The sequence below is a fragment of the Eublepharis macularius genome, chromosome 2, assembly GCF_028583425.1.
Source record: "Eublepharis macularius isolate TG4126 chromosome 2, MPM_Emac_v1.0, whole genome shotgun sequence".
Lineage (NCBI taxonomy): Eukaryota > Metazoa > Chordata > Lepidosauria > Squamata > Eublepharidae > Eublepharis > Eublepharis macularius.
In genome coordinates, this window is record NC_072791.1 from 152469899 (window position 1) to 152496417 (window position 26519).

The following is a 26519-nucleotide window of genomic DNA, read 5'->3' on the forward strand; positions in this document are numbered from 1 at the left end:
CTTTTATTAACTAAAACAGTTATTATTTCTTTGAAGTTTTTAATGTAATTTTTAATTGGTTGCCACTTTGAGGGCCTAATTGGATGGAAAGGCAGGATAAAAATATTTTAGATTCCAATAATTTATAAAATAGGGATCATGATTTATCAGTGAAGTAATTAATTACCGCTTATGAAGACCATAAGAATATTCTTCCTCTTGAACATCAAATAACTTCATGAGAAAGCATTGAAGCAAAAGGTGATTCAAAAGATTTTCTTTTTTTTTTAAGTTTTTTATTTTTCAATATCTAACATACAGAACTACAATAACAGTAACTACAAAAGACTACAATAGCACAAGGGAAGGAAAAGAAGGGAGAAAAAAGAGAAGGGGAAGGGGGGGTGGGAAAAAAGGGAAGGTAGCCTACAAACACTATACGCTACACTTCAATGCTTTCCCTTCATACTACCATAATAAGAAAATAGCTTAATAAAGTAGTAGAGGAGTGGTTGATCATAAAAATTACAAAGTACAGTTCAAGTTAAATCTTTTTCCCTCCCCTGGGCCTCGGACGCAATTCTCTCTGAGCATCTACCGCCGCAGCACTCGTTGCCTCCCCCCTCCCTTCAGGCTTCGGATCTTCTTCTTTTTGCTTGGTATCTGGTCCAAATTCTGGATTTTTTCCCACAAAATCCCTTAGCTGATCTTCCGAATTAATCTTGTAAGCTTGATCTTTATGACTAAACCCGATTCCTTCCGGGAGTAGCCATTTGTACTTTATGTCACATTCCCTCAAAAGAGCTGCCAACTTCTTGTACTTAAATCTTCTCTTCCGAACTAAGAATGGAACGTCCTTCAATATCTTGACTTTATTTCCCATAAAGTCCAACTCCACATTGTAAGAATTATATAGGATACTGTCCCGGACCCGCTTAGATGAAAACTCGATGACAATCTCGCGAGGCAGCTGCCGCTTCATTGCATATTTTGAAGATGCCCGACGGACTCCCAAAATGGCGCTTTTCACTTCTTCTTTAGTTGCCCTCGCGGGTGTCGCTAAAAGTTCCGAGGCGAGATCCCACAAATCCTCGTTTTCCTCCTCTTTAACGTTCTGGAGACGCAAAATGGTCTGTGTTCGCTCCACTTGCAGTCCGATCAGCTGGTTTTCCACCAACTTTAATTCCCTGTTCGTTGCTCTCGTAAGTGACGCACTTTCCCGGGCAGACTTCTCTGCCCCCCCCGCTGCTTCTTTAATGGCTTTCACATCACTTTCAATTAAGCCCACCCTTTGATCTGTTTCATTCAGCTTGTCAACAAAGGGTTTTATGGCTTCCATAACCGCTCTTTTAACCAGTTCCTCAAGCGTCTCGTCCCTCTGCAAGGCCGCCGTAACTGACTTGCCAAGAGCAGGGCTCTGCTTTTTCGCTGCCATTTTAGGGGGGGGGGAAACCGCCAGTCTTCCGAGCCTCTACGAGGGGGGAAAAATCCGAGTCTTCTAGCCTTCAGACCCCACCACTCCTCACATCGCTTGTAGTAACAGAAGGGATTCGCTTACTTGCAGGCTTTCGCCTAATCCTGTTCCTTGCCGTTTTCCATGGCCCGGCAGCACACTGGGTGCCACGCTCGTCTGCCGGCCTCCATAGGGACTTACGGGCAATTTACCCCCTGCCTCGATCTGTCAGAGGGCTCTTCCCGCCGCGCCCCGGACTCAGACTCCCTGCCTGAGAGTCTGGGGGCTAACCTTTGCAGATCAGCCGCCCGGCCAGGCGGCTCGGCCGCTTCTTCCTGGACCTGCCAAGAAGAGTGTCCGACATGGCCGCGAAAACGAAAACGAATCGGTGATTCGAAAGATTTTCCAGTGCTTTTGCTAATATAATTTTGGATCTCTTAATAAATTTACAAAAACATATCCATCTTCAGGAAAGGTGCTGGCTGGTGCCACATTGGGGACTCCTAGTGTAATGCAAGTTTTCTGCCCAGACACTAATGCTGAAATAAGACTTTCCCTCAGAGGTTCAGGGCAAAATATTAAGTCTAGTATTTGGCCTCTGCATTTAGAATGCAGTCTCCCGAGGATGGAAACGTACATGCTTGTATTGGATGAACTGATCCTTTTGTGCCTCATGCATTAGCGAGTAAAGTGTTCTGGGATGAAAGGATGCTCTGGAGATTAAATCATATTGTCAGTGAAGCATATGATGCCAGAGTTCTAAATTTCATTATCCTCTGTAAACAATTACAAATAATTGACTGTGGTGCAGGAACTGCTATGTGAAATTCTTAGGTTATATGTTGTGCACAATGTCAGAGTATGATTATTGGTTACTGTTCCCATGCACTATTTTTTTTCAAGAATGAGGAGGCATTTAGGTTGAGATGTTTTTTGCATGTTCTACTACGTATTGTGCTGTAAGAAAGTTAATACACAAAATCTGATGTATTAAAATTTTCCATATCAGTTTGCTCTTTGAACTGCCTTTCCACTATCAGCTTGTATCATTTTCCTTTAACTATTTCACATTTTCAAAGTAGAATATAAAAGAGAAAAAATCAGCATTCATATTAGTGTGCTAATTTTTTTCAAATGAGCCAGAGAATTACAAAATATTTGATACATTTGCAAACTTGTTCTGCATATTATTCTGGGACATTTTAATCTCAATGCAAAACTTGATGATTTAATTACTTCAGTGTTGTGATAATCACTCTGAATTTAATATCCCAGTCTAATTTTGTTTTGAACATGAAATCTAATTTGTTGACAGCTCTGTAGCTGTTCTTTGCCCATCCCTCCACTTCTTTTGATTGTTTTGTGGTTTGACAGTCCCATTTTGTCTCAACCACATAATATTTTCTTTCTCTTTTTTTTCTGTGTGGGAAACCCAAGATATAATAGGTGAAACTGGTGCATTTAATGTTCACACAGCACTATTAAATGTACAATGAAAATTCTCTCCTCCAGATCCTGTCAGTCCTATGTGAAGTATACTAATATTAGCTTAAGTATTTTCAAAGAGAATCCTTAATTGAATCGAATTGGTTTGAAAAACAAGGCAGGCAAGAGAATAAGGCTTATTGGATTTGCATCATTTTCAGTCAAGACCTATATAACTTTTACTCTAGTTTCCAGTTCTCTGAGTACCCAATTACTCCCTTCAAAATTAGATGTCAATATTTTTACAAGTGTGTTCCTGAGGAAGGTTAGGAGGATAGAAACTACAAATACAATTTGGATATGGCATGGCTCGGGAGGGTTCTCCATTTGGTGGAAGCAGAACTAGAAGCTGCTTGTAGAACTTGGTAGATCCCATTAGTCATGGAGCAGAGATGGAGGATCTGTTAAAACGGCCCACCCCCAGAGCCAGATGGATCCAAATAAGGCTTACTGGCCCCTCACAATGGGAGCAGGATCCCCCATTCCCAGCCTCCCCCCACCTCTCACCTGACCATTGGAGGGGAAAGGCATGGGAACAAGCCTAAGAACCTCGCAGCGTGCTCCCATGTGCTCTGGAGTACTTATGCAGTGTGCAGGGGATGACATCATTTCTGGCACAATGTGAAAGTCTGCTCTGCACGCTCTCAGGAGGTAAGTCTCGGGAGGCTTTTTTTTTTTTTGAGCCATTTTTTAAATCAAATGCATTAGGGTCTACATACTGATTTTCTTCCTCCCACAGTTCCTGCAGCTAGAGAAGTATGGCACATAATATTAAGACAATATCAGTTTGACCTATTCCCACATGCTAACATGTTGCTAGCATTGTTTTCCTTCTTTTTGTTTCTTTTATTGTCTTCTTTGCACTAATAATTTTTTTTTAAAAAAACAGCCTTGACTAGTAACCTGATAGTCCTCTTGCTTAATGATGCATTACAAATTTACAAAAACAAATTTGGTAAGAAAATTCTCCAGACATTCTGCGAAAACAGAATAGCATTTTATAATCTAAGGCCAGAATCATTAAAAAGTTTAGATCATAAAAGTTAGATCATAAAAGTTTAGTTTCAATTTATTGTACAACAGAGCTATGGAATCTTCTTTGTGTACGAGTAGAATATTTTAAGGGAATGTAGTGGATCAAGACTTAAATGCTTCAGCAGATGATAAGTGTGTCTTTGTTTTATCTTCTAGATGGCTGAGTTTTTATTTTATACAATTTTATAATTTTATAACCAGTTGCTAGTCATAGGCTCATTTTATCCCTGGTATGTAAAAGTAAAATAATTGAATTCTCTGTCAGATAGTATTTTTCACATGCAGCAGTTTTTAAAAATATATTTATAAGCACTTAAAGTGTGCATAAAGTACTCTGTTGAATTTTTCCCACTCATAATTGCAACAATCTTTTGAGGAAAATGCCCTTTCATTCCTATTTTACAGACTGATGGAACCAAGATGAGAAATAATAGCTTACCCAAGGCCACTGCACAGTTCAGGCAGAGACAGCAGTTGGCAGCATTTGTTACAAAAGCCAGCAAGTGGTCCAGGTGTTGATCTTTCTTCCATAAGCTGAACACTTGGGAAATAAAGGTTCAGTTTAGAGTGTTAGCTTAACTGTCTAGGATTTCTCAGTGTTCTAGAAATGTAAGTGCAAAGTTTTCCTAGAACTCTGAAGGGATCTCACATACAATTACTTCTTCATGGTTTAGGCATAATATTCTATTTCATATTTTAGCAATGACTAAAGACCTCAAGATTCGTATGCTGAAATTTTCATTTAGTCAAGTGTCACAAGGCACATGGTCATTAATGAAAGACAGTATAGTGCAGTAAGTAGAATGGTAGACTGTCAGAATGTGCCTGTGGAATAGACTATGGTTCTGTTTTGCTTCTGACACCTCCCACTTCTAGCCCTTTATGGTGCCATTGCTAGTTCAGACTTAAATTGAACATGGACTCACAAGGCTTTGATGGCCCTGTAGTAAGTACTGGACCTTGGTGTAATAATGTCAATTTCTTTTTTAGTTCTGATTCTGTCCTCATTTGGCTGGTGTTACTTCAGGACAGGCTTGCTCCTTTAGATCAGGAAGACCCAGGTTCAAATTCCTACTATACCACAGAGCTCATGGGGTAATTTGGGCCAGTTACTCTCTCCTAACCTAACCTGCCTCTCAGAGTAGTTAAGATAAAAAGCAAGGGATGAAACAATGTAAACTGACACAGCTGATCAGATGATATAAAAATCATCTTTTTTTATATCAGATGATATACAAATAAAATAATTGTCCATCCTCAACAGTTTTCTTCCCATACCCAGGGCTACACAGACTCTTTCTCCCTGCTGCCTTTTCCTCTCTATCTCTGTATAGTATTCACTGCCCGTGTTTCTTACTTCCTCTGAAAATCCTGATGGTCTCTACAGTGCCACTGCACAAAAATCCTGCTACAATATAAAACCTGTTCACTACAAAAAAAATGTGGAATGTGTTTCCCTAAAGAGAGCAGCAATCCCTCTTTCAAACTACCTTCAACTCTCTGAAAAACTATTCTTTTCCACCACTGGCTACATTTCATTACTCTTATGAAGTCCATGATATTGACACCATGGTCCCATGGGTAGGCTTTACATGCAACAATGCTGTTGCCTTAGAGACTTCTGCTGCTGTCGCTGAAGCATAATTCTATGACTGAATCCCTCCATCAATAAGGTGCTGCTATCTCTGCTAAAATGGCACACTGGCCAAATTTTAAAATTTAAGATACTTGTGTTCTGAATGCTCAGTTTAAAAAGCTCATGAGGCAGCTTACAACAATAAAAGAGTAGGACAACAAAACTAAGAGCTAGCAAGCGGAAAGCAGCTGTATACAACGATTGTTCATCTTCGTTCTTCTGTGCCTCCACACATAGGGACTGCGCAGGCGCAGGCCAGCCGCCGGAGAATTTTCTAGAGCTTCCATGGCTCCGAAGGGGCCGTTTGTCGCGCGCCTCAGCGACCGTTTTCCCGCCCAAACGGTCACGTGATCCTCCAGCGACCAACGGCCCCTTCCCTCAGTTCTCTTCTTGCCGCCGCTTGGAGAGAACGTGAGCTTCGTTGCTCTGTGCTTTTGTGCTTCGTACTTTACTCTAACTGATTGCTTGGCTTTTGACTTCGGACTTCGTGACCTCGACTATTCTTTGGATCTCGCTTTGGACTTTGACGTGGACTCGGTAATTTGACTCGGACTGTTTTTGACCCTTCTTTCGCGTGCCCCTGAAGATGGCCTCTACGGCTCTCTTCAAGCATTGCCTAAAATGCCACACTAAAATGGCCAAATCCGATGGCCATGATTTGTGCCTTTTTTGCTTGGGGGAGACCCACAATGTCTCGGCCTGTAGGATCTGCCAGGGTTTCACCAGCAAGGCCCGGCAGGATCGCAAGGCCCGGCTGAATTCCTCGCTGTGGCAGAAGGTCATGTCAGAGGGAACCCCGTTGCGTCCGTCCAAGGCCGGCCCTAGCCCCTCTGCCAAACGGCAATCACGAGCTGGCTCAGTGGCCTCCGCGAGGTCGGGGTCGAAACCGCGTCCCCCGAGTGCCTCGGCGTCGAGAGCGGCCTCTCCAGCGCAGGGACCGGTGCGGCCGCCCCGTAGCGCGTCATCTACCAGGTCGGATCCGAGACCAGCTTCGGAACCGAGGATCCTGGTACCGAGTCCCCGGTCGGAACCGACGACCGGTTCGATCCCGATCAAGGCGAAGAGGTCGAAGCCGAGGTCCCCTTCGAAGGCGAGGAGCGCGTCGGTTCCGAGGTCTTCTTCGGAACCAGCGAAGAAGAAGAAGAAGACCAAGCATCACCGGTCGCCGCGTCCCGCTCCTCAGGAGGAGGTCATCGTGCTTCCTCACACGCCTTCCCCTCATCTGGGCTCCCCGGAGCCAGAAGACATCTCCGTGCCGGTGCCGGATCCGATGGCCTTCGAGACGGTGCCCGCAGAATTCTCGTCGGGGCCGGAGCCGAGCCCGCGCCGTCGGAGCCGACCATCGCTTCCCCTTCGGTCGCCGAGGCTGGAACCGAGCCCGTCCCCTCGTCGGAGCCGTCCGTCGCCTGCCCGTCCGTCTCCACCTCCGGTCGGTCGTGAGCGGCATGGTTCTGGGGACAGTGTCCGATCAGTCCGGTCCGCTGCGTCCAGGCATCGACAGGCTTCCTACCTCCCCTCGCCATACCGTTGCCAATGGGAGGGGGCACCTGCGGGCTTCTCCGTGTCGGAACCGAGGCCTTCGACATCGAGGTCGGCGTGGGCTCCCCCTCCGCTCCCGGTTCCGGAATCCCAGCTCGGTTCCGATGAGGAGGATGTGGGGAGCTTTGGCGGCTACCAGTCGGAGTCCTGGTCCGAACCATCGCCGGCTGAGGAGCTAGTGCCATCGGCGGACTCGCCATTCGAGGACCTCCGCATCTACGCCGACCAGATGGCAAGGATGGCCAAGGCTCTCGAGATGGACATCTCTTCGGCAGTCCCCCAGACCAAGGACAAGCTCCTCAAACGTATTTACGGGGACAATCCGGCGTACGTTGGCTTCCCCATGCTCGAGGGTATTGAGGAGATTGTGGAGAAGGTGTGGCAGGTGCCCTGTGATCAACCTCCAACGTCCAAGCGCATCGAGCAGCTTTACAAGATCAAGCAGGGCACCTGGCCGGCGTTGGTGAAGCACCCTCCACCTTCCTCCTTGGTCACAGAGGAGTTCAACCCCCGACGATCGGGTCACTCCTCGGTGCCTGCCGATAAGGAGGGCAAGAAGCTGGATGCCATGGGCAGGCGCCAGTACATTGTCTCGTCACTGGGTCTGAGGATCGCCAACTACCAGACCATCATGGCAGGGTACCAGCTGTACCTCTGGGAGAAGTTGGCATCCTATACCCGAGACCTCCCTCCTGAGCAGAAGGCTGTGGTGTCCTTGCTGCAGACGGAGGCTGTGAGGCTGTCTAAGCAGCAGATGAACGCTGGGAGCCACGCTGCTGACACTGCTGCTAGGGGGATGGCGTCGGCGGTGGTCCTCAGGCGCCACTCTTGGTTGCGGTCGACGGCCCTGTCCCAAGAGGTGCGTTCCAGGGTGGAGAGCATGCCCTTTGAAGGGGACTCGCTGTTCTCCAAGTCCACCGACGAGACCCTGAAGAAGAAAAAGGAGGACAGGCAGACGGCGCGGTCTTTGGGTCTGGCTCCAGCAGACAAGCCCTCCTCCAGGTCACGGTACGCTCCCCGGTCTGGCCCTTACCATTACCAGGGCAGGTACCAGCATCAGCGGCCGGGCTACCAGCAGTATCCTGCCTACCAGCAGCGGCCTTACCCTCCCGCACAACAGCAGAGGAGGCGTCGGCCCTTCAAGCCTCGTCAGGCACAGCAACCGGCCCAGCAGAAAGATCAGCAGGGCGCCGGGAGACAGTACTGACGGGTCACGCCAGCCGTATCCCCGAACTTTTCGGACAGACTTAGTCCACTCCTCTCTGAGTGGGAGTCAATAACATCTGACTCATGGGTCTTAACTATTGTTGAACTGGGATACGGGCTGGAGTTGGTTGAGCTGCCTAGATGCAGTTCACCCCTGACAGCTGTCAATAATACGATGGCCGAGCTGGATGCGGAGATCGTGTCGCTCTTGGCCAAGGGTGCTGTGGAAGAATTGCCCTATGGGGACTCTGTAAAAGGTTTCTTCTCTAGGTTCTTCCTGGTCCCTAAGAAGGATGGGGGCTTACGCCCCATTTTAGATCTGAGGGGCCTTAATGCCTTCCTCAAGGTGACCAAGTTCAAAATGGTAACGTTGGCGGCTGTGATCGCCTTGCTTAAACAGGGGGATTGGTTTGCGGTTCTTGACTTAAAGGACGCATACTTTCACGTGGGGATACGGAAGGAGCACAGGAAATACCTGAGCTTTGTTTACCGGCAAAGGGTTTTCCGGTATAAGGTGCTCCCCTTTGGCCTGTCTACTGCCCCACGAGTGTTCACGAAATGTGTGGCCCCTGTGGTTTCCTTCCTACGGGAAGAAGGCTGTACCATCTTTCCGTACCTCGATGACTGGCTCATCGTGGCTGAATCGGAGTCTAGGCTGGTGCAGGACATTGGCTTGGTACTTAGCACTTGCCAACACCTGGGGCTCCTGGTGAACTTTGAGAAATCCAAACTGGTGCCTAACCTCAAGGTGTCCTACATTGGTGCACTGTTAGACTCTGTGGAGGGTAAGGCTCTGCTCCCTTTGGAGAGGGCTCGGTCCCTAAGGGGTCTAGTGTCCATGTTTAAAAGGAACCGATTCCAGTCTGTGCGCACTATCCAGTGCTTACTAGGGCATATGGCAGCGGCCACCTCTGTGGTGCCTTTTGCTAGGCTGCGTATGCGCCCGCTCCAGAACTGGTTTGTGCGGAGGTACGATGCTCTGCTGCACCCTCCGTCCCTCAAATTCTCTATCCCGAGGGTCATCCTCTCCTCCTTGAACTGGTGGCTGTCTGATGACAACTTGTTTAAAGGAATCCCCTTTGGGTATCAGCACCATGACGTCACGGTTACCACTGATGCCTCTCTGTTGGGTTGGGGGGCTTACTGTGGTGATGTGTCTGTGCAGGATGTCTGGTCTGAGAGGGAAAAGACCCTCCATATCAATGTGCTTGAACTAAGGGCCATTCGTTTCGCACTTGTGTCTCTTACAGCACTGCTGAAAAATCGTCAGGTGTTGGTGCAGACGGACAACACGACTGCCATGTACTACGTGAATCAGCAGGGGGGCACAGTGTCCATGGCCCTGTGCCGGGAAGCCACACTCACTTGGCAGTGGGCTATCAGGAACGGCGTGTCGCTCCGTGCTATACACGTGGCTGGGTCAGACAATGCCCGGGCAGATGCCCTCAGCAGGGTCCCTTTGCTGGACCACGAGTGGGAACTGAACGTAGAGTGCATTGGGCCGATCTTCCAGATGTGGGGTCATCCAGTGATAGACGTGTTCGCCACTGCGGCAACCACCAAGGCCCACACGTTCTGCTCCAGGGCAGGGAGCGACCCCCTCTCTATTGGGGATGCCTTCCAGTTTACGTGGACGCAGGGCTTGCACTACATGTTTCCTCCATTCCCCTTGATTCCCAGGGTCCTGTGCAAGATAGAGGAGGACGGGACGGACTGCATCCTGGTGGCCCCCTTCTGGCCACGGCAGGTTTGGTTCCCGAAGCTCCTGCAGATGTCCCAACGGACGTATGTGAGTCTGCCCCCTCGGCAAGACCTTCTCCTAAACGGGAGCCTGGTCCACCACGATCCCAGGAAGCTGCACCTAACGGCTTGGCGGATCGTTCCTCCCCGATAGGCTTTACTGACGAGGTACAGAGGGTCCTCCTGAATGCTCGTCGGCCATCCACTAGGCGCGCTTATGCGGCCAAGTGGCGCAGGTTTGAGCTCTGGGCACTTGCCAAAGGAGTGGTGCCCGAAAGCAGTCCCTTGGGGGTTGTGTTCGAGTATTTGTGCCACTTGCGTGGCCTGGGCTTGAAGGTTTCCTCCCTCAAGGTCCACCTGGCAGCGATATCAGCTGCTCACGCCCGAGTAGAGGGTGCTACGGTGTTTTCTCACCCACAATCCCGCCAGTTCCTTAAGGGCATGTACAATCTTTACCCACCTGTGTCGGCGCCAGTGCCTCAGTGGTTGCTGTCCTTGGTGCTCTCACGTCTCATGTTGCCTCCATTTGAACCTATGGCTACATGCCCCTTGGATATGCTATCCTACAAGGTAGCATTCTTGGTGGCCGTCACATCGGCCAGAAGGGTCAGTGAGCTGTCTGCACTGCGGTCTGACCCTCCCTTTCTTGTGTTTCATCCCAACAAGGTGGTCCTGCGTCCCTGCCTCGGGTTCCTGCCCAAGGTGGTGTCCGCCTTCCACCTCTCGCAAGAGATCTCACTGCCTGCATTCTTTCCTCAACCTTCCTCTAAGGGGGAAAAGGCCCTCCATTCCCTAGACTTGAAGAGGGCCCTAGCCTATTACCTGGATAGGACGAACGGATTCCGCTCCTGTCCTCACCTGTTTGTATGTTTTGGGGCCAAGGACAAGGGTAACAGGGCTTCCTCACAGACCCTGTCTAGGTGGATTGTGACGGCCATTAGCAAGGCCTATTCCCTGGCAGGGGTGGCTTGCCCGCTTCATGTCAGAGCCCACTCCACGCGGTCCCAAGCATCCTCTTCGGCACTCCTCAGGGGGGTGCCCCTGGTTAACATTTGTAAAGCAGCCACATGGTCCTCTGCAGACACCTTTGTCAGGCATTACGCCGTTGATGTCAATGCGGAGCAGGATGTATCTGTGGCCAAGGCTGTCTTACACTCCCTTTTTTCCTGAGGGAGTTTTGGAATGACTTTCTGGGCGTACCTGTTGGGTACCCTTGATTGAAAGTGTGTATATATGTACCTGGGGGTGTGTATATATGTAAATATTGAGTATTTATGTGTCCTTACACAGTATTTTTACATAGATGTATATATGCATATCTATTTATTGTTGATCTTGTTTGCTTAATAAAATTGTGTTGGACTTCACCCCCGCCTTCCTTATTGTGTGAAGCTTGGTACACTCCCATGTGTGGAGGCACAGAAGAACGAAGATGAAAACAGGGTTAACATACCTGTAACTTATGTTCATCGAGTTCTTCTGTGCTGACACACAACCCTCCCTCCTACCCCACTGTGAACTCCAATGCACGATATTGTGATGGCTGTAACGGAAATTGGTGTTTTTAAGGTGTTATGGCTGAAGTGTGTTGGTCAAGCGGCGGCAAGGGAGAACTGAGGGAAGGGGCCGTTGGTCGCTGGAGGATCACGTGACCGTTTGGGCGGGAAAACGGTCGCTGAGGCGCGCGACAAACGGCCCCTTCGGAGCCATGGAAGCTCTAGAAAATTCTCCGGCGGCTGGCCTGCGCCTGCGCAGTCCCTATGTGTGTCAGCACAGAAGAACTCGATGAACATAAGTTACAGGTATGTTAACCCTGTTTTCTGATTGGCACCCAGTGTAAAGGGCTTTGTTCTCTATTCTTTTCCTACAGGATGACAGGCCATTGATGGAAGGGGGAGCAGGTGAGAGTTGACCAGGCAGGCTGATAGAAAAAACCTTGTTCCTCTCCTTCTGAAGAAATCTTTGTGTGATATGCCTGTTTTGCACAGGATCTGAGAATTCAATATGGATGTTAAGCCTCTTGCACTATGTGTAATGAGCTATTTCTTAGGTTTAGAAAATCCTAGCATTGCCTATTTGAGAAAAGCAAAAAAAAGTGTTTGGCTGTTTAGTTTGTTTTGGTCAATCATAATTAAAGATGACAAGGCAGTTGTGAGCTGTCCAGTTAAATACCTTTGCAGAATAATCTTTTTTAAAATTATTCAAAGAAGAATACATTTGAAAATTAATTTTAGATGAGCCAGCACAAAATATGAGAGCTCAGTGCTAGCTGACTGCTTTCAAAAAGGCTGTGTACTAAAAGAGAGACTATAGGTGCCAATGAGGAAAAGCTTTCATGCCGTGCTGATGGTTGTCAAAAGGTGTAGAGGAAGTTTAACTTCCAGCAATTGCTGACAACTGTTTAAAATAATGCAGTAAAATCCTGTGCTCCTGAGATGTTAAGCCTGATGCAGTTCAGAAATTTTATTGAACATCTGTCAAAACAGAAATAGTGCACAAAAATGTTCATACATTCCTGATGTTATCCAGCTCTTGCTGTGATTATATAAAGTTGTGATTTTTCAGAAGTAGCCATGCACAAGTTTAATTGAAAGTAGTACAGCTTAATTTGTAGGTAATCATGCACAGGATTGTGGCCAAAAAGGAAGCGTTCCATATTCCATGCTATTTCTTGAATAATGGATGTACTCTTCCCAGTCATTCTGAGCAGAAAATACATGGGCATTCCCATTTGCTTAAGCAAAGTATTTGAGAATTAGGCCTTCCTTCTAATTAACTGCAAACTGATCTGAAATGCTGTTTTAGCTGCAGCTTAAATATTGAATAAAATATATATTCGTTGTATAAAATTACTACTGTGATACAAGACAGAGAATTAACTCATAAACCTATTGCCATTAGTATGTAATGTTACCATTAGTATGTAAGAGGAATTTGATTTCCTAGGGATCTGCTATTTCTCCACTTGAATGGGGTTGTATCTTGGGCCAATGTGGCCAATAGTGGCTCTGCAGGGCAATTTCAGGTTAGGAAATGACTTGTAGGGGAGGGGATTAAGCCCTACGTGCCTAGGAATTTGGTTCTGGAGTGCAGAATTTGTTGTACACATCTGACTAGAAGTCGTCATAGTGGCCACAAGGGATACACAAGGACTTTGTAGTGTGTGAACTGGCCCTTAGATTCTTCAGAGCAAGCTATGAAGCTTAATGTGTACAACTCCTAAGGTCCTCGCTGAGTGGCAGTCAAGATGGCGTCCAGGATCACAACAAAAAGAGAAAATTAAAGGAGGGGTCCGTTTTGCTCATATTTGCCTGCTTTGAACTTCCACCTTCTCTGGCACAGTGTACATTTTGTCAATTGTTCAGAAGTCTTGTGTGCTGCAAGTAAATTGCCAACCTCCAGGTAGTAGCTGAAGATCTTCCAGAATTACAACTAATCTCCAGGCCACAGAGATCAGTTCCCCTGAAGAAAATGGTTGTTTTGGAAGGTGGACAGTATGGGATTATACACTGATGAGGTCCCTCCCCTCTCTAAATGCCACCCTCCTGAAACTCCCCAAATATCCAGGAATTTCTCAAGCCAGAGCTGGCAACTCTGCAAGTATGGCACAGAGAATTTTAAAGTGTACTATGTACATCTAATTTTTCTTTAACAGCTGAAGATGGTAGTGTAAAGTTGATTTTCTGTACCAAATCTATTGCAAAAGTGGCTTTCAACTTCTCATACTACAGTAGTTGAGTAATCATTAGGGTAACAGTAACTATAAGGCTACTGGAGTAAGGCACCCAAGAGGCAATGCAGAATTCCTTCCTCCATCAATTAGAAGGTCATAAAGGAGAGACTATTGACAACCTGTTTTCTGATTAGAACAAATGTAAACGTTAGCTGTGCAGACCCAGTCTTATACACGTTTACTTAAAATTGTTTGTGATGATTCCTACTTCCAAGTACACTTGTATAGGTTTGCAACCTAATCTTCCTGAGATGCCACTGTTCTTTCTGCATTAGTAAAAAAAAAAATTCCCTTTCTGAAAAACCTAAATCAATTTTTTATTCTTTACCATTTGGATTCATTTACTTTAATGAAGATGACTGTATTGTCACACCTTTTATTTCTAGCAATAATGATCTATACTGTCTGGTACAGTGTGCGAAGAGTTGAAATTTGGGTGTGGACAACCAAGGTGCAAATTCCTTCTCAGTCATGAAGCTTGTTGAGCGGCTGTGGGGAAGTTTCTGCTTTGCTGCCTAACCTACCTCACTCTATTGTTGTCAGAATAAATGGCTTAGCAGTTGTAAAAGACTTTGCACATTGAAAAGTGCTGTAGAAACTGGTGGTGGTGACTCCCAAAGGCTGTCAGTGCTCCACAAATACATGCTGGGGTTAGGGGGGAGAACTTGATCCTCTTAGAGCCTGTTTTAAACTGACAGCTGCTTGCTGACAATTTTAGATTATATACACACACGCTCTCTATCTATATCTTTCAAATGACCTGTACTGGCATGCACATACTTCCCCCACCCTCTCTATCATGCCAGCCTGCTGAGGAGGAGAGAGTTTGGCCGTTGTCATTCACTAGTGCCTTCACCCAAGTAATATGGAGCTGAATATTCCTGGTAACAGGCACACCACAAAGTAATTCTGGTCTGCAAGAAAGAATTCAGTGCTCCTTGGTGGTAAGAAGTCTTTCTTTTATTATATGTGCTAGAATGGCACTGGGCCAACAACAGCTGTTTTTGAGTGATATAACGCTCATCTGATTCAGTAAATTTGAAGGTAACGTTATCAGCCTTGCATGTACTTTTGAAAGGCAGCACTTTTTGGTATGATGTTGAATGTTTAAAATCCTGTCAGACTGAATTATCTTGAGTTGACTTTTAAAAATACGGTATTTTCTGAGAAAAGAATACTTTAGGTATGTGTTTTACAACTTCACTTTGTGAATAAACCTTTCTTTTTAAGACAAATTGTAATTTCTGTTTTTTAATTTGCCTCTGGTTTGGTAACAATGAAGAAAGGGAAGTTATCTGCACACTGGTAAAAAGCTGGAGTTTGAATGTGTAAGCAGGAGTGTCTTGTCAGTGTCACACTGTGCCCGGCTTGTAAAGGGAGTGAAACAGTTGCACCGCACAGATCCTCCATGTCAGTTGGATTGTAGTCACATTCCACAGGAAGCATGGCTTATGGACAGATCAAAAAGAGAATGCTTATTGTTCTGAGTGGGAGCTGCTTTTGTCAAAAAGAACATGTCCTTTATATTTTCTTAAAGGGAGCAACAGAATTCAAGAAACCAGTGAATACACAATGGACGATGTCAAAATTTAGACTGGCTGGAACAGTTGTAGGAATAAAGAACTTTACTGGATTCAAGGGCAGAATTGACTAAATGTACGAAAGATACCTTGCGATTTTGTATTCTGGTCCCTAAAACAAACTGGGATCAGGTGGTGTCACCTTCTCTACACATGCTATTGGCCTCACCCTTTTGCATTAGGGATTGCCACATATAAAAACTTGCCACTCACCTATGCTGTTCCAGTCAGTTTACTGCAAATTGACTGGGCATAAAATGTGGTAATCCATCCCTCATTCACATAGTAGTCTCTAACTTTTCAGCCCTAGAGTCTTCAACATAGATTGCTTTTTAATGTTTCTCCACCAATTTTCTGCAGCTTCCTTCCTCGTGCAGCCTACCCAGGAGTTTTGCACTGACTACTAGTGTTCAGGTATTCTGCATCAGTTACAACTCCCCCCCCCATTCTCCCCAATGCCTGGTTTTTTGCTTTTTTATTTGCACCCTTCCTTCTTCTTAGCAAAAGAAAAAAAGAAAAAAGAAGAAAATAAATCAGTTCCTTTAGATGTTGGGAAGTGTTCTGCAAAGAAAAAAAGGAGACATTGCTGAATCAACAAACCAGAATGCACTGGATCCCAACAACTATGCATATGTATATTTAGTTAAGCATTTTTTGAAACAACTAGGCAAAAACTACTAATATCACTATCTGCACATGGGACTAACTGGGTGGGGTTAAAGGAGAGGCTAGACAAGGCACAAAAAACAGATAGCTTCATGCAAGAAACTGGCTAGGCCTCAGGAGGGTGTGCCTCAGTTTAGTAAGAGTTTCTTCACCAGTTTTCTGGGAAATTTGAGCTCTTTTCATTCTGCTGAGGATAAACAGTAGTTTCATCCCATTTTTGCTTCTGCTAAACAATTTTTACAGGTTTTTATATTGTTGCAAAAGCCCACTTAAGCGACAACAGCACAAAGAAATGCGTGTATACGCCATGAGAACTGATACTTCTCTCAAACAATTTTCAACTTAAAAAACATGTCTCTGGCATAAGATGTTTCAGTGCTCCTGCACATAATTACCTCACTGGAATTTAAATTACAGTATCTTTAAAAACTAATAGCAAAAGTACTTTATGAGTGGGGTGGTATGACACTAGCACTGTTCTGTGCTAGATCGTCTTATCAAAACATGTATATTTCTACTGCAATAGCAACAATAGCCCTGTTCACATGTTACAGTGTACACCCTGCATGTGCATGCATACATCTGTCTGTAAAAAACAGCCCACACAAGTTTACTTTGCAATTGAAACCAGGGACCAGTACCTGGATAAATGTGGGGTTTAAATCATACATTGATTTGTAAAGGTGTTGAATGTAACCTGAGAATTACTCGATGCACGTATAAAGAAAAATCAAGTGTGCCGTGTACATAGACTGTATGTTTATTTACTTTAACTAGTGAATAAGGGCATGTATATCCTGGGGTCCAAAGATAAGGTTGGAAGATAAGTGATTCCACTTGGTGAAGCTAAACAGGTCTGGATCGGGACCATGATTGGAAGGGAGACACTCTGGAAACCTCATGAGTAGCACCTTGAGCTACATTATGAAAGAAAGGGAGGGTATCAGTTTAATAAGTAATAATGTAATTGAATGGCAGGCATCCATTTACAAGGGACAAAGCAGGTTGCTCAAGGTCACCATTCAGCTAGGGCAGGGGTAGGAAGCCCTCTGATTATGTGCTGAACAGCTTCACACCAGACCAGGGCTGGTTCTCTGCCCAAGCAACTGAAGAGAGCCCATCAGATGCTGGCACCGCTGCTGGAGACAGTGGTGTGGGAGAAGCTGGTGGGCATAGCTTATGCTTGTCATCACCTCCTGGCTCCCCCCCTCCTAGGCCCCCCCAGCCAGGTCTGAGGTACTAGCAGGTGTCACAATGGCACAGTTTGCTCCTAGTGTGCCTAGCTAAGTACAACCATATCCTCTCAGAGCTCCCCCTCCCCACACCGTTTGTATGGCACATGTATATGTTCTGATGTAGATGTTGGGTGCTCTTGGCACTTGGGCCAAAAAAGTTGCCTACTTCTGTGCCAATCCAGTTTCTTTTCTCCGCTGGCCATATAATATGCTGCATAATAAATAGTATGTATTCCCAGCTGTTGGGTATAGTAACCCCATACTTTGAGAATCAAGGAAATGTCTATATTTGTAGCCAAATATTTTATTCTGCAAAGCCACATCCAGAATTTTGTTTCTTGGTCACATGAGAGTATCATATTAATGTGTGAGGAAACCTTGAGAACTGACTTTTATGTTTATAAATAACACTTTAATGTGCTGATCTACATTGTGCTTGCATATGGGAACCAGGACTGGCCTAAGGTTTTTTGGTGCGCTAGGCAAGCTATGACTTTGGTGTCCCCTCCCTCCGCATTCAAGTGAGCAGCACCAGCCCAACCATATAGGTGACCAAAGGTGCTGGAGTTTCAGAGGGGTGCCAAAAAGGCAAGAGGAGCCTTGTCCAGAGGTTGGGGGTATGGTATCGTCCTGGATTTAGAGGCCAGATGAAAGGCAGGAGAGTGGAATTGGCAGCATGGCCCTCCCAGCTTAATTAAGTCTTGTTGCATGCAATTAAGGAGGCAGTCAGGCTGGACCAGCAGCCAATGAAGTATATAGTGTTGGAGACAGAGCCTCCTAGGAAACCACAGCAGACAGGAACCCTTGGGATCATACAGGCAGGCCCAGAGGATGAGCATGCCCCAACCTCATTTTCCACCTAACTTGCTCCAGCTGGAAGGCAGGTGTGTCCCTCTGTTCATCCATCATAAACAGCCAGGGAAGAAGCTAAGCAGGTGATAATTGGCATCTCTCTAGGTTGCCATATAATCCCTGGGCTGGAGCTGGAGCTTCCTGGACTGCCCCCTGTAAGATGCTGCTATGACACAGTCTTAGTTAGTGGGTCAGCACATCCAGGCACAGCAGCTGTGCCTCCTTTCTCCCTCCCTTCCCTATGCATCCATTGGCCCCAATGGGCTTGCAGCTGCAGCTGGCTGAGGAACCCACAGGAGAGGAGGTGGCCCAGCAGCTCAATGTAGGGTTTTGGGGTATTCCTCAAACTGACACCTACTCTGGCATCCTAGGCAATAGTCTAGGTTTGCCTAATGGTCAGGCTGGCACTGATGGAAATTGAATAGGATTGCCAAGTCCCGCCTAGTAACCAGAGGGGGGGAGGGGTCGGGACTTACCAAATCAGGAAGGAGTCACCCATGATGCCATTATATTGCCAATGACATGCTGACATCATTCCCTGTGTGCCCTGAAGTGATGTTAGCATGTTGCCAAAGAGACATCAGGGACGCTCTGCTATTTCAGCAAAACTCTGTGGTTTAACCATAAAGTTTCCCCAAGTACCAGAGTGCCCTGACACCCTCTAGTGACATGCTGATGTCACTTCTGGGTGCACAGGGAGTGATGTTAGCGCATCAGGATGTTGCTGAAGTGACCCTCTGTTTTCTGCCATCCCCCCCACACGACTATCTGAACAGCAACAGAAGCACCTGCTGGTGGTGGGGGATCCCCCACCACCAGAAGGAGCTAGGCAAGCCCAATGCTGATGTTGATAACAATTTGCTCAATAGGATGGATTCTAAAGATGGAATTTGTGCTTTTTTTAAAAATGCTTTACCCATGCTGGCTTTCTTATATAAATCCCTTGAGGCCCGCCTGGTGCCCACACGACTTTCTTTTACCTTTTAATTAAAGGGCTTTTTAAAAAAACAACAACAGCATTTTACAGCATGATTTTAGCCTGATAAATGCTTAAGATCCATTTAAAACTACTCCATGCTTTATGTGTTTTTTTCTTTTTTGGTTCTGGCTGCATTTTTGAATAGCTTTTATTGTGCTTTATGCTTTTACATTTTTGTAAGTTGCCTCATGCAAGTTCCCTGGAGTAGCAACATAGAAATTTTCCAAATCGATAGCTAATGTTGTATCCATTACCAGTAGTATACTACTACTATCTCTAATGTCCTCCATCTGTAATATGGAACTGATAATACTGTCCTGCTGGGCAAGGTTGTAAGTATTGTTATTTGAACTTGTATCCCAAAATAGTACCAACTACTAAGTAGCATGAGTATTTCCTGTACTGTCTTTATATATTTAATACCATTGAAGCTGAGGACATGAAAACCAGTGCCCAAGACTCTTGAGAAAGCACAGTGGAGACAGCAAACATATTTTTTTCCTCTAGGTGACTGTTTTGTTTTACATTCTTAGCTTACTTCCGGTTAAGAGCTGTGGTGGGCTCCAATTTCAGTGATCACAGAAGCAATTCCAGTACACAAAAATATCTCAGTGCTTGAGTATCCTCTGGTGTCAGGAATGTTGGAGCCAATAATGTATTATTGGAGTAGTAATTGGCATGGCAGTCTTAGCAAGGCGACTCTGCTTTCTAGAGAGTTTGGTGCTCAGGCCCAAAAGTGCCAGCCCTTGTAGGTTTGCAAACAGAGAAAAAGGCCTGTATCAATATCATACACTTGTATTTAACTGTATGCAAAAGATATGTGGGGGAGGAACTTGGATGATCACGTAGGTTGTTACTTACCAAAATGTACACCACAATAAACTATAAAATAAGGCAGGAACTTTGTATGTGCAACATAGCCCACTCAATAAGACTGAAAATTTCTACTTCAGGGAACGTGAACTAGAAAATAACTTCTAAACAAGGGAAGGACTATATATAATTAGTGACCAGACAGATGTAATCTTGCAGGATTCCATCTGCCTTAGCAAGCCTTTGTTTCTGTACAGCAAAGCTATGGAAAGGAAAAATCAGGGTAGATTTGGAGGCCAAAACTGCCCTTTAAAGGGTCCAGTCCCCTTTCCCTGTCATGGCCCCTGATGGAGGAGGACTCACCAGGAACAAGTCCAGTGGCAACCACCAGAAATCCACCTCCCACATCACCTGGACCAGCAGCAGCTGCTGCCACCATGCATTTGGGCCTGGCCAGGCCCAGCGGTCACTGCCTGGCCGTCACCACACCATTGAAATTATTGTATCAATTAGTTTAGTTTAGCAGAGTTACCTAGTCAGGGAAATATGATCCATGAGCAACAAATGACTCCACTAGCAAGTAAACTGTAAAACTGTAATCAGAGTATGGATCACTGCAGCCAGATAACACTTTTTGAGGACTGTAGCAGATGTATCAACCAAAACTGATAAAAGGCACCATGTGCCCCAGAGGAGTTCTGAACCAACAACTGTAGACTAGGATCCAGCAGTATCCTCAAATCATGGATCTCTTCCTTCAGGGGAGTGCAGTCCCCTCTGTTGTTGTTATTGTTAGATGGCTAGATGGCCATCTGACAGCAGTGCTGCTTCTGTGAACCTAGGCAGATCATGAGAGAGAGAGAGCAGGAACAGTTACTTCAGTGCTTAGTTCTCATGGCCTTTTTTTACACACCCAGGGTAATGCCAATCGCTACTTTGAGGTCAGGAAGCAATTTTCTCCAGGCCAGTTTGGCCAAGGATCCTGGATGTTTTTTGCCATCTTCTGGGTATGGAGCAGGGTCACTGAGGGTGTGGGAGGAGGAAGTTGTGAATTTCCTGCATTGTGCAGGGGGTTGGACTAGATGACCCTGGAGTCCCTTCCAACTCTATGATTCTATTATTATTATTGCATATTACTCCCACTTTGGAGCCATTCCACTCACTACCCATCAGTTACCTGGCTCAGTTCAAGGTTTTGACTATCATATACAAAGTGCTTCATGGCCTTAGCCCCTCGTATTTGCAGGACTGCCTCTCTCCCTTTGCTCAGCCATGGCAGCTTCTCTCATCTGAACAGGGCCTTCTGCAGATACAGCCTGCATTTGGGCAAAATTTACAAGTCCATACATGCACATTATGGAATGGCCTATCTGAAGAAGTCAGGAAACCTCTCTTGGATTTCCACAAACTACGGCAAACTGAATTATTCAGGAGGACTTTTTAAACTCAGGTAATAGAGCTGTTTTGAAAGAAATGGTTCAGAGATGCCTTAGTAAAGGAACTAGGACTGTAGACTATTCTACTGGGTACTGTCTGTTGATGTAGGTATGCTCTTATTGAGTAGTTTCCACTTCATTAAAGATTTCGTGTTTAATTATCTATGCTGATTTCAGTAATGTTTCATCTCTGTGTTTGGCTTTGTCATTTTTCACATTTTTGCAACCCATACATTTTTGTATTTGTTCAGTGAATGTCCCAGCTGTTGATATTATTGACTTTCACTGTGTAATGCACCTTGGATTTCAATGAAAAAGATGGACAATAAACAAACAAACAAACAAATAAAACAGCTGCCTGGTGGCCAACATTTCATTTTTGGGCAGGATGCTTGAGTAGATGGTGCCCATATAGCTTCAGGTAGTTTTGGAGGAGATAGATTATCTAGACCCCTTTCAATATGGATTCATGCCTGGGTTTGGGACAGAAACAGTTCTGGTCACACTGATGGATGATCTTCATTGGGAAAGTGACATGGGGAGTGCATCTTTGTTGGTTCTTGTTGGCCTCTCTTCAGGGTTTGATATCATTGACCATAGTATCCTTTGGAGACGCTGGTTAAGTTGGGAGTGTGGGGGGGTACCATGCTTTGATGTTTCTGCTCTTACTGGACTTGCTGATTCCAGAAAGTGGTGCTAGGGAACTGCTGCTCGGCCACATGGCATTTATGCTACAGACTCCTGTAGGGTTGCATCTTGTCTCCCATGCTATTTTGAAACCACTGGGAGAGATCATCAGGGGATTTGAAGGAAGGTGCCACAAATATGTGGATGACATCTCCCTCTACTCCTAAACAGCTGAATCATGTGGGTCTGTGAAAGTTCTTAAGAGGTGCGTGGAGATAATAATGGGACAGATAAGGGTCAATAACCTGCAGCTCAATCCAGACAAGACTGAGGTGCTGCTGATCAATGACAAAACTACTCGAGGACTGAAGTGTCAGCCTGTCCTAGAGGGGACTGTCCACTTCATCAGGCCTCAACAGCTGAAAGTCATCCCTACATCTAGGACTAGACTGCACTCCAGTCCAATGGCATCCTGAGAGTGAAATCTAAGAACTAAACCACACGAGATGAATTACACAAGGATGCTACAGAGCTGGCAAAGATAGTTCCTCAGAGGGTTTCTTAATAATTGACAGAGCCTTGCCAGAGGCAAACAGGAAATTAACAAACCCTCTGAAGAGCTATCTGGCTCTGTAGAGAGGTGAAATTAACAAACCCTCTGAGGAGTGATCTAGCCTGCTCTGTAGAGAGAGGTGAAATTTGAACTATGCTTCCTGGCTAACATTGCTCCTCCCGTCACTTGAGCATCCTCTTGTAATTTATCTTGTGTGGTTTAGCTCTCAGTCATGGCAGATGCAAGTGATTTTATCCACAAAATGCATCACAAAAGCCTCACAGCAGGCTGGTACGTTTTCCGGTCTACATTTTCTGGGAAACATGAAGAGTGGCCGAAAGGCAAATTTCACACATGCTGCTAGAAGTGCTTTTGAATGCTTATATTATGACTAGAAACAACACCTGTTGTGTGAAAAAATACAACAGACTCTAGAAAACCGATTTGGAATGCCACCTCCCTGTGGCAAGTGGGTGCTTTGCAGCAGCCTCGAGGCCAGAGCAGGAGGGTGCTGAGGGGAAGCACGGGGAGAAGTGCTTAGGCCATTGATTCAGCAGGCCTCCTCCTGGCGGCAAGCGGACACTTTGAAGTGGCTTTGAGGCCAGAGTTGTAGGCAATACACCTGCACGAGGATAAAAAGTGATTTGTCATCGCCAATACAGCTTGCCTTTTATATAGTAGGATTAGTGTGCATGTGTAAAAGACAGGTGCATTTAAATGTGTTTATGTCAGATTTTTAAATGACTTGCCATACAGGAAGGCAGAGTTAGGATGAAGACAGATATATCTCCTTCTGGGAATGGATATGTGTTTTCCACACTAGGGTAAGCTGTCATTGATACCTATTTGTCATATGTACCTAGCTCTAACTCCATTATAAACATTTGTCCCTCTTTCTGTGTTTTGAACAGTCTTCTAAAAACTTATTTTTTCCTCAGGTGCCTCATGTTCATATGTTTTTTTCTTTAAAGCTAATCATTTTAATATTTTAAAATATTGCTTAAAGTGAAGGAGTGGGGCTGGCTACTTTACCTAGTCATCCTCCTTTTTCATGCTGATAAGCATCTGCCAAACACAGTTTTCTTTACTGTTCCACCCTCCCTGCATTAAACTGATGAAGCTGGGAGAAAGCCTTGCAGATTTCATCAGCTTTCTTTTCTTAAAAAGAAACTGTATATGCCTACTAGAGGTGGTAGCTATAATAATAATTTAAGAAAAATAAATCCCAGCGGTTTTTCATGAAACTGACAAGGTTGGGATCCAATTTTAGGAAAGATCAGCCAGGGGAAGTCTGAACAAATTGACAAAGCTTTCTGATACCTTGGTCAAATCCACATTCACCCATTACCTGCATGTTTATCGAATATCTTCCGTTTGCCTCCAATCCGCGATTTTTTCCTCTTCGTTCACATTCCTGCTTCCAATCCGTCTTTCTTGCGCGTCCCTCCGGTCACACGGTCGCTCAAAAACCGTTTTTTTTGGGCGGGACCTTTTTTCCCGCCCATTTTTTTTTAGCGCACTTTTCCGTTATTTCGATCTTGCCTTATAAAGAAACATCATTGAAGATAATGATGCCTCTCTTTCCCCCACATATTCGGGAGAAATGCGAATGAAATGCGTCTGTGTAATGAGGTAATGTGACCGGCACTCGGGATTGCGTGGGGAATGCGGGGAACATGCGACTTAGAATGAGTAATGTGGATTTGACCCTTGTCAGTTTCACTTGAGGCCAAAGGTGGAAAGGGAATGGAGGTGCACCAAAGTAAAGCTAATTCAGAATGTGGGATTAGAGAGCAATCCTAAACAGGTCTGTTTAGAAGTAAGTCCCATTTTATTTAAATAGCATTTGCTCCCAGGAAAGTGTCCTTAGGATTGCAGCCTCAATAACCAACTATGATATTATAGGTTTCTACCTGTGAATACTCATAGGACATCTGGGATAAGCAAGGAAGGTGAATGTTTTCTCTTGTGCTGGCTGAGATGGGGGTGTGATGACACTTAAGTAGGAGAAACACAACTTGTGAGCAGAGGTGGTATTCACTAATCAAGCAAAGGTTCCCAAGTTATGATAAAGTGCTTGAAAATACACATCTGATATTGGCCTTAAGTGTGTATAGGTTACAAAACTGAATGCAGAATCTGGCCTGGTCACAGTCAAAAAGACTCAGCAGAGAGCACTGGAGGATACTGGAACCAGAGCAGAGGAAGAGAGCAATGAAGTGGATATAAGAGAACAGAATGGCTATGCACAGCTCAGTAGGGTTCAAGGAGAGAACAAGTCCACCTTAAGCAACTTTGTCCAAGAGTAGTAAATAAGAGTGAAAATAAAGACATCTTTATGGATTTTGAATCCATGGGCCATATTTCCATTTTAAGCTAGATATCTGTCTAATGTAAAGCTTCATTTCACAGGCTGTCTGAAAGAGGACTTCCTCCAGTGTCTGATACATTTGTATTGTGACTCTTGTCTGATAACCGTTGGAGAAACAGTCACACTGGCAGGACTTTAACATCTTGGCTGTGTTCTCAGTGATTGCTGATCAGATGAGCCCTTATTAAATTGTGTGGGACATTAAATCCTTATTAGCAGTTTAAACATAGACTCTTAGCCGTCATTCCACATTTAGCTCTAGTGGGCCAGTTTCTCTTATGAAGATCTGATCAATTAAATGTGTGTCACTGTCTGCTTCAGAAGCTATAGCTGGAAGCACCAGGAAGAAATGATGTGATCATGAGAAAGGGAAGCTCATTTCAGGCTGCTTTCACTTGGGTTTCTCCACACACACACACATGGAACACAGCATGTGCCTGCATTTTTGAGAGCTTCACACAATGTCATGTTTTCTCCAAGCATGGCTCATGGCTTTCCTGGAGCTTTCTCCTTTGAGCCAGAGCAAAGAAAAAACTCCTTTGTTCTGATGACTGAAAGGAGGAAACGTAGGGTGGCTGTGAACAGAAGATCCATGTAGACACTATACACAATTTGGGGAAGAAGCTAAGCCCCACATTTCTCCACTCTTCCCTTCAGCCCTTCAATGGGCTTTTCCTCTCTGTTCATAGCTGAGCTGTAGTGTCCCTTTAACTGTAGCTTTTCTGTGAAGAAGGAAGGAGGGGTTGCTAGTCTAAGGAGACCCACCCACATTTCCTTGCTTTCTTCAGTACCCCTCATGTCTACCATTTCCCCCCTTCCAGGCTCCAGGGGGCTTTTTCCTGATTTTTTACAATAATGGTAGTAGCTATATCACTGTGGTATTATACTATAGCAAGTACTAACATAATATTTTTGAAGCTGACAGAAAGCCCTCAGGTGGTGATGGGAAAATGGCAACTGTGAGGGGACAGTGAAGGAAAATGGTGCTGATCTGGGCAGGGAGTTTTGAAAATTCACATCTTCCCACCCTAATGGTGGGCAAACTCTCGCTATGATCTTTCAGGAAAGATTGTCCCAAAGCAGGTCTGGCAAAGAATGCAGTGAAGTAATGGAAAACCCAGAAAGTGGATGATTGTGGGACGATGTTGTGCAGCGCTCAAAAAATGTGCTGCCACTTGGGAGGCAAAGGAGAGCAAAATATCTTTGTAGAAGCAGCCTAGCACAGCTGGGAGGATTAAAGGGAAGTCATGAAAAATGGAGAAACTGCTGGATACACCAGTCTAAACTATTAGGGGGTATAGGTAGCTGCCTATAAAGGCAAAATTCCAGCTGTGCTCCATGCTAATCAGGAAGACTGCTCTCCTCCATCCTGGGTTTTGGAATACAAAATGTGAAGCATGGGAGCAACTGTGTCTTTTCCATTCTTTCATGTTTTTCCTCAGTGTACAAATGAATAGCGTGAAAATCTTTGTTTGTTGGTGCGGTGCAGCAAAACAGGGTGCAATCAACAGAATGCTTGAGATGAAACACAGTTCTCAACTCTTTCATATATGACTGTGTGCATATAAAATTAAAATTTTGTTCAGGGCAGCAAAATAACT

The 26519-nt window shown here is 45.2% G+C and overlaps 1 protein-coding gene across 4 annotated transcripts in view; it reads left to right on the forward strand.

Annotated features, from left to right (window-relative positions):
- The window catches only part of SPTB (spectrin beta, erythrocytic), a 147368-nt gene that overhangs the window by 27436 nt on the left and 93413 nt on the right, over positions 1-26519 (forward strand). For 2 of the 4 annotated variants that reach the window (XM_054972834.1, XM_054972837.1), the window contains exon 1: positions 14666-14750. The exons of the other annotated variants lie outside the window; for them this stretch is intronic. The gene's annotated coding sequence lies outside the window, so the exon portion shown is untranslated. Of the gene's footprint in view, positions 1-14665; positions 14751-26519 lie in introns of those variants that run through there. 4 annotated transcript variants of the gene reach the window in all.